Genomic DNA, 12,584 nt, shown 5'->3' with positions numbered 1-12,584 from the left:
GCTAACTGGACCTTGTCGTGCATCCACAGGTGCATCTCAAGTAGAGCCAGGGAGGTGATGCTCCCCCTCTATGCGACACTGGTCAGGCCACAGCTGGAGTACTGTGTCCAGTTCTGGGTGCCCCACTTCAGGAGGGATGTGGACAATGTTGAAAGGGTGCAGAGGAGGGCCACCCGCATGATCCGGGGATTACAGGGCAGACCCTACAATGAGGGACTGTGGGATCTGAACCTGTTCAGCCTTCACAAGAGAAGGCTGAGGGGGGACCTGGTGACAGTCTATAAACTCACTAGGGGGATCAGAAGGGTTTGGGAGAGACCTTGTTTCCCCTAGCGTCCCCTGGCATAACAAGGAACAACGGCCACAACTTGTTGGAGAGTAGGTTTAGATCAGACACCCATAAGAACTACTTAACAGTTAGGGCCGCTAGGAGCTAGAACCAGCTTCCAAGGGAAGTGGTGCTGGCTCCTACCCTGGGGGTCTTTAAGAAGAGTCTTGATGTCTACCTCTTTAAGAATAGGACTTCTGTGGCCTGGAGGGACAAGGACTCAGATGGTTTGTACTTGGCTTCAGAGTAGGGCAAAGACTTTAACCCTCTCAACAAAACTGAGCAGAGAGAAATCTCTGATCAGTGGAGGCTGCAAAGGAGGGAAGGAGGGAGTATGTGGGAGTAAATGGTCCAAGGAGGACAGAAGCTAGAGGAGCAGAGCTGCCAAATCCTGTAGGCAATAAGCTGCCCAGGGATCAACTTCACAAAAACTGATTTAACGAGGGTTCATCTGCCCCACACCATGAATAAACTAAGAGCTGAAAACTGGTACAGAAGCTGCTTAATGAGGAGCATGACACAGGGCTGTGAACCCACCTCCAGCAGAGAAGGCTTAAGCAGACTATTAGTTGGATAATGAGGAACCCCTGGATTGGGACTGAGAAGCAGGGATCAGCTGATGGGCTGGGGTGGGGCTGGTATATAGCCAATATATAGGCTTACCTCTAGGGCTAACTAGCCCCTCTGGCTTTGAGTAGAGAGGAGCTCTTCTGAAGGATTTAAGTAGTTAAGGGCCTACAAGGAGGGGAGGAATTATAAACAGGATTGGGGGCTTTCTTTGTTAGTGACTGCATGAGCAGGTTAAAGATTTTTGTTAATGCTTCTTTCCATTTACTGGGGGGGCTGTGTTGCTGTTAATATTTTGCTTACTGGAGGCCTGGGGGTAACTATACAGCCTGTACAGCAGGGCATGCTAGAACACATTGCAGTTTTAATTCTGTGAGAGCCAGGGGCTTAAAGAGAGAGAGGGTAAAGCTGGAGCACAGGCTGAAGCCAGAGTGGTAAAAAGAGCCAGTGGTTGAGACCAGTCTGAGAGAGTTCAAGATTAGTCTGCAGTCAAGGGCATCTGAGCCACTCTTTGGGTGGGTCCTGTCACAATCTCCCCATGGTAATTTTAATACATGTGATTCAATTATTGTTAAATTTGGAAGTATTTTGAAAGGACTTTTTCCCTAAGCTGCTGGGCAAGTCATTGGCAGGAAAGAAACAATTGTAACTTTCTGTCAGAATACTTCCTTGTTATCAACTACTATTATGCTTCACAATAGATCCTGATCCAGGAAAGATTTAACATGTGCTTACCCAATTTTACTGTAATTACTTTTTGTACCCCAGTGAAACTATACCTGTATGTAAGTCTAGGACCTGAGGTAGCTGTTGTTTGGCTGAATCTCAAACTTCTTTCAATAGTTAATTGTTATTTTCCTTCTGTCTTCAAATTTCTTGATATCTTTCAGGTACTAAGAAACTGTTTTATATACATATTATTACAGTCATAATATTACTCATGCCATATAACAATAGAATATCACTTGCCTAATGTGTTTTTATGATCCTTCTTAGTTTGCAACCCATCACTGCATTCTTTCTTCCTCTTCAGTAATTCTTATTGCATGCAGTGTAATAACTAATTGTGCTTCAATATTAATTTCCAGGTCTCATTTCAAAGTATTGCTCTCCCATTTAACCAGGTGTTTTTGGTTCCCTCTGTCATTATTCCAAGTATTCAAAGTGAAATATACAAAGGAATCTAGAAATATTATAAGTGAGATAATATCATGGCAATAGCATAATTGTCCAATTTATTATCATAATCAATGTGATCCTCAGACTTCCCATGTCCTGAGGAACATAACTGTAAACATAAAATAAATTTTATCTTATGATTTTATTATGTTTACAGTTATGTTCCTCAGGACATGGGAAGTCTGAGGATCACGTTAATTATGGTAACAAATTGGACAATTATGCTATTGCCAGTAACTGGGAGAAAACTATAGATAACCTCCTGATACATCATCTCATACTTATAACCAGATGGTTTGTGCACAATATAGTATGATTACCTGTTACCACCATACCACCAACCAGATTTTACTTAAATCTAAGGGGGGGTGGGGTGTTATTGGTGTTAATTGAAGTTGGTTAGTTAACTGACAAAACATAAACTAAATCAGAAATGTTAGACTCACCTCATAGACTCATAGAAGTTGGGACCTTGTAGATCTTCAAGTCTGACCCTCTGCCTGGGCGGGAAGAAAAAACTGGACTCAAATGACTCCAGCCAGGTAGGCATCAAGCCTCCTCTTAAAGACCCCTAGGGTAGGAACCTGTACCACTTCCCTTGGAAGGTGGTTCCAGATCCCAGCTGCCCTGACTGTGAAGTAGTTCTTACAGACCTCTCCAAAGGTCCTTTAAGAAGAAAGGATAATATTTCTTTAAGAACTATTTAACTTCAAAGACTCTTAAAGAGTCTTTTTATTTTGATTTAAATTGATTATCTTGAGATCTGAAACTCCTTGTTAAAAGAGTAAGACTCTTTGGATTCAGTTGAAACAAAATTCAATTCCTGTTAAACCCCCAATTAAACCTAAGATATAGCTCTGGAAATGAAGTGTTAACTTCATCTATTACTTAATCCAACTTTTATCTCTTATTTGGCCTGATTTTTAAAGATGCTTTGAGAATTTCCACCAGAAGAACAAATAGTGCATATGCATTAAATGCATTGTTTTTAGTAATATCTTCTGTTCATAATGTTCTGGGCCAATGAAAGGATAACAAAAGCTAATTTAAGATACAGCCAAGTATGAAAAAGGAGTGGTTCTCTCCCTTCCCCCCTCCCCCATGTATATACAAGAAGATGGGGGTGGAGAGTTACTTAAAAACTCCAAACTGAATAAGCAACTCTTCTCTTTCTTTCATCCCAACCTCAAGTTGACAACACTTACCATAGCTCAACTTGTTCCCTTACAGAAAAGCTGTAGCTAAAGGGCTTAAAAGAACTGAGGGGGGAAAAAAATGAAGCCACAGTTCATCATAGGGAGAAAGTTGTCCTTCCATCTGGCTGAATACACCAGAACTTCAGCATGTGCTGATGAAAACAAGTTGTAAATGCAGTCCCTTGGTAGTTGTTTACCATATTTACCTGAATAAAAGATGAGTTCTTCTCCTTTTCCTCCCCTCTTACCCCCCAGTCACAATGGAGGGGGGAGGGTCTCATCTTACATTTGCATATTCAAGCATCTCATTAAATATATTGTCTATCATTAAAATGCTGCCAGAAGCAATATGTCCTCAGTGATAGAAACCATCTATGCAACTGATTAAATGCAGCAAATGTCAAGCACAACTATAAAACACATGACCCATATTGGGCAAACATACTAAGGGGCAAGGTGCCCCCCTGCCCTTTACTTTTTAAGGGTCATACCAAATAAAAATAAAAAGAAGTTGTTCCCCTCAGGAGGGAATGAATACCAGGCTTTGAGGTACAACAATACCAGGCGAGCACTTAGACAGGCTAGAACAAGCTTCAACACCCTCTACTAGTACCAAAAAATGGTGATGGGAGCCTACCACAAGGACAGATTGGTGCAATGTATCTGAATAAAATATATGCTAGGGCCTATTGACTGCAATCCCCCGCAGCACCAACTCTTTTCCAAGTCTTTGTAAATCACTAAATTACATACAGTTTTATATTTTGACTTTTTCTCTTCCTTCCCACAGCTGAGCTACACTTTCCTTTCCCATTTCCAATTATTCCTGTCTTTTCACCAGCCTTAAATGTCTGGTAAACATCAAATGGGGTTCCAAACAATTCACCCAGAATCCCTCTGTTGTCTCCTTGCTCAGCCTGTTGCATAGGATTAGTGTGAACCCTGCCCACCACCATGAGGTAGAGCCAAGCATAGGGAGAGGGAGAAAAAAATGGGGGGTGGGGGAACTGAGCGCATGTGTGTGCACCCCCCCCAGTGGGAGTCTGCAGGGGGGGAAGGGTAAAAGGCCATGGGGAGTAGAGGAAGTGAGGCTGGGGCTGGGCAGGGAACAGGAGGGAGCTGAACAAAGCTAGGCCCAGGACCCATGTGGCCATCCCTTCCCCCACACCCAGGGTCATTGCCTAGCGCTGGTGCCCCCTGCACCAATGAATTTACTGCCCCCCCAACCCCGCATCAGCCCCAGCCCCACACCACCCATGGGGCTGCCAGAGTGGAGCCAGCCCCAGCTACACCACCAGGCTGGAGCGGAGAGAGCCCCTGGGACCCACAAACCTGCTCCACCGCACTGTAAGTTATTCCTGGGAAAAGTCCAGCACAATTCCAGCCCCAGTCTGAGTCCCATCCAGCAGTGGTGCACAGATCCAAGGCATGTACCCCCTATGCCTCACAGGATGTAGCAGTCAGAGCTGCACTCCACCCCCAGACGAGCCATTTACAGTTCAATACCATGCCCTCCCAGCTGTACAGTGCCTGCACCTCCCCCAGCCCCAGCCCCACTCCCTCCCCTGTGGTAGCCACTGGAAGCCCTCGGATGGGCTGGCTTGCAGCCCTACCACTGCCCCTCATTTGGGGAGGCTAAGCCCCATTAGCCCCCACCTTCTGCCACATATAAAGCCAGGCCAGGTTGCCCTGCACCTTATCTGCATATACATTTTTGCAGGATGCCAGGACTTGTGACAAGAACACCTGGGTCCTGTTGTGAGTTGGGGGTTGATTAGCACATAGTTGGGTAGGGATATCTGGAGTACACATGCATACTGAGCTGTACTAAACTACCCGTGGGGTCACCATGGCTTGAAACTCTGTTGTCTCTGCTGCCACCCAGCCCAGTGAACTACATGGTAAATCTTTTGACTTTGGACTAATATCATGCATAATTTCTACTTTATATAAGTAGGTGCAGAACTGCTGCTTAAAATTGTTTATGGAGTACTTGCACTAAAACTTGCAGCAGTTTCCAAAAAATCAAAATACATCAATTCTGGATGAACTAAGTCTATGGGTAGCCATAGTAATTTGCTTATAGAAAAATCATGGGCGTGTTTATTGTGAAGTCAATGTTTTGAAATTTGCCCTTCATTTACTTCCATGTTCTCAGGTAGAGCAGAGACTGACAGTAAGGGATTAGGGGAAGGGGCTGCAGGGGAAAGAAGTTGGGGGGGCAGAGGAAAAGGGGCCATTTGACACCTCCCCTTAGATTTATTTTCCCTGTGGTACAGAAGAGGGGACACACATTCAAGCAAAACTTCCAATAGTTAGATTCTATACCTGGATAGTTATAACAAATGAATAAATTTTTCCATATATAGAATCTAACTTTTGAAGGGGCTCATCTTATATTCAGAGTTGTCTTATATTTGAGTAAAAATGGGAAATTTGTAACACTTGTAATGCAATATTGAAATATTATTGTACTCTAAAGTTGCAAAGAGCTTCTCCTGTTAGACACCAACTTGTTTAGATCAGGTTCCTGAAAAGAGGATACAAATTAACCTTTCATTAACAGAAAAAAGAGCACAGCAACAGAGCAGCTAAGGCATTTCACTGAAGATCCAGAAGCATGAGTTCAAACTTCAGTCTTAACTTGTGCCAAGGGCCATTTGACCACAGTAGCAGCTTTAATTCATAATGGACCTAGATTCATGATGGACCCTTCCTACATATTTAAACTGTAACAGGATATGGAAGTCTCTCTAGAAATATCAGAATGGAAAAAGTGGAACTATATAGTATCCTGCCCTTGTAGCATGTGATTTATGACTCAGTTGACAGCTACTATTTCATGAGAATTTTTAAACCTGGAATGTTTTAATTTTTAATCTTAAAATCCTATTTGAAAAATGAAAGCTGCGTAAACCAGTGTTTTGGATCAGTTAAACACAGACTAAATAAAATGGATCAGAAATCTCCATTAACAAAGAGGCAGCCCTGAAGCTGGTATAAGTCTGTTCAGTACTACTAAAATTAATGAATCCATGCCAATTTACATCCCCTAAGGATGTGACCAGAAATGTGCTCTCTTATATTGTTCAGTTATGCTTACAGGGTCTGGTTTTTTAAAGCAAAGGATTTCTTGAACAATAGCACCGCATCTGAAGCTCATGCTTTGGCTCACATGATGGCAAGCTGTGGCAACTCCTATTTTTCTTTATACCCCAGTCAATCAAACAGCATATTTTCACCATAAACTGCAATGAAATATCAAAGGTTGACTAGACCTGGCCTGTTATGCAAGAATATCTAACATATTTTGCCCTTCTGTCTTAACAATTGAAGATCTAGCCAGATTCTTGTCAGTGACTTGAACCTCTCCTGTTTGATTCTCCCTAGTAGAGAATTCAGGTGGTTCATAATCTACTAGGATCAATTAAAAAATGATGCCATGACAAAACATTTTTTGAAGTACTTTGTTCTTCAAACATAGAAGGAATTGCAAATCTTAAGGACATTACTATTTGCTGTCTGCCTCTACAGAATGGAAAAGAACATGTGGTATGACTCCAGTGTAATGTTTCAGGAACTGAATTATGGGCACACAACCTATGATTTACAGCTCTTCTTTCCTATTGCTTTCAGAAGTGTATGTATGAAATGTAACAAGCTAAAATAATGCATGAACTGGACATCTAGAAGTTATTCTTATCATAGGGGCAAAGATCAAGATAACATTTCAGGTAAGTTTCAATATCATTTCAATCTACACTTGATTTTTCTCATTTAAATGTGACTAAAGAATTAACAGTTTCTCTCTGTTTTCATTTGTTCTCCTCTTTACCTTTGAAAAGTTAAATAAAAATGTTGAAAGAGTCTGCTTATAACACTTGTTAACTTAAATTACCCACCAAATCTCTCGTGGAAGTCTCACAAGACTTCCCACAGACTAAGGTCAGATTTCATTATCTCCGTTCACTCTGAGTACTTCTCGAGTCCATGAAGAGTTTCACTGATAGCAGCAGTACTGTTTGCAAAGTAAAGTGTTATTCATTTCCTGTAAAGGTGGCAGAATCTGGCCCCAGACAGCTTTCCCCTTTATATGAAGCTCTGCAAGGCAAACAGATTTCAAGTTCTTACAATCTACCTGAAAAAGTTTGAATAGGACCCTGAGGAGGAATTTTTCCCCCCTTAATTGGCTGCATTGTATTAAAGTAGATAAAAGCACTGAGATGCCTAAATGATACATTGTTAGCCTATCCTTTATCCTACAATAGTCTACTAAAAATAGTTAAATGTATTAATTAAAAAGACAGGTCAGTCAGGGCAAGGTTTAATTACCTGTCTGCCATGGACTGTTTCTCGCTTTTACCCACACGCTAATGAATATTCAGCTTTGTTCTTACTGCATACAGCAGAGAGTTTTCTACCAATAGTAATATCTGCTAAACATGACAAGATTCACACTGGGTTAGCTGGCTATGAAGAAACGGGAGCAAATGAACCATTATATAACATCAGAGCTTTGAGGTATTTCATTGGCAAGACACAGTAGATATGACGAATAGACATCACTTTTTTGCTTCATCATCATTTTAAGGCTTGGCCCTTTCATAGGTTACATTTGGCAGAATGGCTTTCTAGGGTTTCTATGCAGGAATTAAAATCACTGCAAAAAGTACAAAGGCATCTTCCAACTAAATAAATACATTTGTGTTTGTACAGAAGTTTATCTATAGTCCTATATTCCTATACATTAAGCAATTTTTAACATAAAGTTTCTAATGTGACCATTTTTTGGACAATGTCATACCTCCATTGTTTTACTTACAAATGCATTGGAGGAATAAGCCCCAGGTCAAGAATAGCAACTTTTTCTTTGTTCCTTGAAGTACATTTCCTGCTTAACTGAGGAAAAATCCCCACGATGTTTTCTCATTTGGTTTGCTCAGGAATTCTTGGCAGCCAGACAAAATAATGAACATGGGCAATCTGACATGCTCAGACTATGCCCAATGCCATAGAAGCAGATGCTGCATGCACAATATCTAGGACATCTTGGAGAAGCTATAGCAGTGGAGTATGTGGGAGGAGGGGGGAGAGAGTTGGGCCCAGGCTCCTACCTAACTTCCTACCTTCCTACCTACCTTCTGGACCCAACGTATGGCACTGCTCACAGGGGATGCGGCCACACCTGCCAAGCACCAAGCCTGGCACCATCCCCATCCCCATCCCCTGTGGGTGGTGCTGAGCTTGGCACTTGGCTAGGGGCATGCCACTCATGTGGGGATGAGGACAGGGCCAGGGTCAGTGCTCAGCTGGAGCCAGCACATCCACTGCCAGCTGTGCAAGACTCGCAGGGGATGGGGCTGCACCAGCTGAACACCAAGCCTGTCCCCATTTGCTGTGAGCAGCACTGCCAAGTGCTGAGACCGGTGCTGCTTGCAGGGGAAGGGGCTTCACTCAGCACTTGGCTGGCACGGTCTCATCCCCTATGAGCAGTGCCAGGCTCAGTGCTCAGCTGCTGTGGCCCCATCTCCTGCAAGTGGCATTGGAGTGGCCCAGGCAGCACCACTCGCAGGAGATGGGTCCGACCAGCTGAGTGCTGAGCCTAGCCTAGGCAAGCCCAGCCGGGTGCCTGTTCCCATCCCAATCCCATGCGAGTGATGCTGGGCTCATCACTCAGTTAGCACATCCCCATTAAGATGAAAATTGAAAACAAAATAGAAAGAGCATCACTGTACCACTATAAAAATAAATTATGTGCCCACATCTCAAATACTATGTCCTGTTCTAGTCTCTGCATCTCAAGAAGGATGCAGTAAAATTAGGAAAGGTACAGAAAAGGTCAACACAGATAGTCAGGCATTTGGAGGGGCTGATAGTCTCTCCAGGGGTACTAAGAGAGACTAAAAGGCTAGGATAGCTTAGTTCAGAAAGGAGAAAAATGAGGGGTGATATGAAAGAGTTCTATAAAAATGTGAAGGGTATGAATAAAGTGAATAGGGAATTGTTTTTTGCCAAGTTCTAGAATCCAAGAAGTAGGGTTCATGTGCTATAATTAACAACAGGAGACAAATTTAACACAGACAAAAGGAAGTATTTTTTTATACAACATGTAGTTTAAACGTGGAACTCATTTCCACAGGAGGTTGTAGGGAGACTTGTAGTATAAACAAATTCAGAACGGGAATTAACAATTTTTGGGGAACAGCTCCATTGATAGTCATTAAATAAAACAGTTATGAATGTATTATCTGATATCACTAAATCAGTGATGATGGATGGTATGATAGGTCACTTTAGACATGTGCTGTTCATATATTCTCCTTCTAAAGTAGCTCTACTGCCACTGTTAGGGAAAGGTTAATGGGTCAAATGAACTATTGGTCTAACCCGGTAAAGCACTTATGCTCTTATGATACAGTCTTTAATGTCATGATTGCATACTATTTTTTTTTTCCCATAGGATCCTTGCCTCACTCAATGAACAGGCTGAATATACAAGTGAGGGTAGATTTAAAGATGCTTGAACAAATTGAACTTATCCATATTTTTCAACTTTTGCTTTTTGTAATTTAAAACATATGTACCATATCTTGAAAAACCGGAATAGAAATATTAGAAGAAAAAGAAAGAAAGTTAAATTATTTTATGTAAGATCATGGGTCTGTACTAGCAGAGGGTTGGAATCTCTGTTAATGAAGAACTTGCACAGCAGTAGTTTATAAGTTGCCAAGCAAACTCCCGAGTGCCAAACCAGTGAGTTTTTAGGTGTCACTACCCAACACGTGGTGAATGGCAGGATAGAACCATTTGTTTTGTTTGTGTTTTGATGAAAACTGCATAATTGGGATTCTAGAGTTTGTGATAAGCCATGGTATTTGAAGTCTGAATGGTTGATCCCTTTTCTCCACACAAAAAAAAGGTAGAGTTTATATGTAAAATATTTCAAGACAAATTCCTGGGTAGGCCAAAAGAACAAGCAAAGATTTTGGAGGAAATCCCACGAGACATTCCCAGTAGTGTACCAAGAGGTGAGTGACTGGCGTGCAAGACCCAGGCACTGACCATGGTAAGGGTACCAGAGTGATGTCACGGAGCTAGCCTTGGCACGGAGTCATCAAGAGGCTTCCAGCTTCAGCTGGGCAGACCACAGGTAGGACTCCCCTTGCCTATCCCCTTCTTCCTCCTCCTGCTGTGCATCCAACTATTACTGTGTTAACCCTTTCACAGTCACCCCTCAACTAAGGCTTTTACAGCTACAATAAACACAGAGCTAAGATTGCCTGATCCCTCCACTCTCATCCCCTTGAGTTCAGAACCCCTTCCCATGACCCTAGCACACAGAAATAACTAGCTATATCTCTTGACATTCCTTCTAAGCCCTATAATGAAACTCTGTACTCAATACCATGATAGCCTTCAAGGAAAAAGCAGTTGTGATGTACTAGAGACATGCCATGTTATCATTCTTTCTTCCTCCAAGAAGGGAGTTCCTCCATCCAGAGTCCCACTTGGTGGCTGTCCTGGAAGAAGGATTTCATGATTTCAGAAAAAAATTCCAACAGCGTGTGGTCTTAGAGAGTGAGGAATACAGAGTGAACAAGATATGGGCATTACCATCCTAGATTCAAAAAGTAAAGGAAGTTGTTACAAAGAAAGTGGAGAGTAGAGGCGAGGCTTGGCAATTTGTGAATATCAGAAGGGATATAACAAGAGTGTGTGTAACTGCAGATGAAGAAAAAGATGAGGAGAAAATACCATACTAGAAGACGTATGTCCTATAACATCAAATAATTCTCAAATAAGTCTCTTATGAACCTTTCATAATTTTTTTCAGTGTTCCTTTTTTTGAAGAGAAACACCAGTATAGGACACAATATGGACTCGTGCTGTATCTGGAAGTTGTTTTTCTTCCCTGTTCCTATTTGTTTTTCCTCCATTCATATACCCAAGTATTGCTATATGTACCTGAATCTAAGGTGACTCTGAATTTAAGACAACCTCCCCCAATAATTAGATTCTTGACATAGGAACTTTATAAATTTGTTATAATTTTCCATGTATAGAATCTTTTGGGGAGCGTTGTCTTAAATCCAGCCTCCTCACTGCTGAAGGGGGGAAGTAACAAGAGGGAAGTTGTGGGCAAGAAGTAGTAAGAGCTACACATCCTGACCCCTGCTCCTTGCCCCTCCCCACACCTTGTCCTTTGATGTCTTCCCCTCCCACCACTTATCTCTCCTGTTGCTTGCCCCCCCTACTACCACTATCACTGTCTCTCCCCCTCTGCCTACTTCTGCCACCCCCTGCAGCTTACCATCTGGATTTGGCAGGGCTCCATCCTTGCTTTAACTTGGAGCAGGGAGCATGTAGTTGCTCCAGCCTGGCCCAGTAGTGGCTGTTGCTGCCACTGATGCCACTGGCAGTCTGGCATGGGGCTGGAGGGAACTGCCTGAGCTAGAGTTGAAAGGTAAGCAGGAACAGAAGCTGTTGGGGGGCGTTGCTGATGGGATGAAAACATGAAGGGGGAGAGCACAGCAGTATCAGGGCCAGGGCCACAGCAGTCTCCAACCCCTCCACTACCTTGTATTCAAATCCAAGATAATCAGTTTTTTACTCCATGTTAAAATGGGCAGGGGGACCTCATCTTGGATTTGAGTAAATATGACGCAGTAGCCCACAGTATCATAGTGGGCACATATACATGTGCACATTTACCGCACAGTAACTGAAATTACTGAAGAGTACAGGCATATGCCTGCCTATACAGTGCAGTAAATATGGCAATTTATGCCGATTTTACACCCAATCAATTACTGTGCAGTAACATATATATAGACACTTAACTCTGCAGTAACACTGTGTGTGTGGACTGACTTGGTACTAACTTAGTCCACACACAGTGTTAATGCACTTTAACATCGGCACATGTAGACGCTGGCCTATTCTTGCTTACTGCTCAGTAATTTACTGCACAGTAAATTTAAACTAGTACAAATACTTGTGTAGATATGTCCACTTAGAGCTAATCTTCATTTGGAGTACTGCTTAATGCCATTTAGATTCAACTGCTCTCCCCTGTTTAAGGATGTTTTCTACACATTTCATCACTTCTGTGGTGGAAATCTGAGGGAATTATCTGGGTATATGTGATATTTCTCTGTTACCTGTGGCTTTTGCTTGTTTGTAATACATTTGATAAGATCTGTAGTAAAGTCTTTGCACCTCATTACAATTTTATGAGAAAGAGGCCCCAGGTAACAGAGCTGTCAGATTCAAGCATGCAGGAAGTAGACTACACTAATGATATCTGAGGACTA

General features: G+C 42.3%; 1 long non-coding RNA gene across 2 annotated transcripts in view; it reads left to right on the top strand.

Annotated features, from left to right (window-relative positions):
• The window catches only part of LOC109305952, a 72,692-nt gene extending 69,353 nt beyond the window's left edge, over positions 1–3,339 (top strand). For both annotated transcript variants that reach the window (XR_002099783.1, XR_002099782.1), the window contains exon 3: positions 3,305–3,339. This is a non-coding gene — a long non-coding RNA (uncharacterized LOC109305952). The remainder of the gene's footprint in view (positions 1–3,304) is intronic.
• Positions 3,340–12,584: the final 9,245 nt, after the last annotated feature.

Source organism: Crocodylus porosus, unplaced genomic scaffold (assembly GCF_001723895.1).
Source record: "Crocodylus porosus isolate Cpor-Errol unplaced genomic scaffold, CroPor_comp1, whole genome shotgun sequence".
NCBI classification, from domain to species: Eukaryota; Metazoa; Chordata; order Crocodylia; family Crocodylidae; genus Crocodylus; species Crocodylus porosus.
This window is presented reverse-complemented; position numbering and strand designations above follow the sequence as displayed.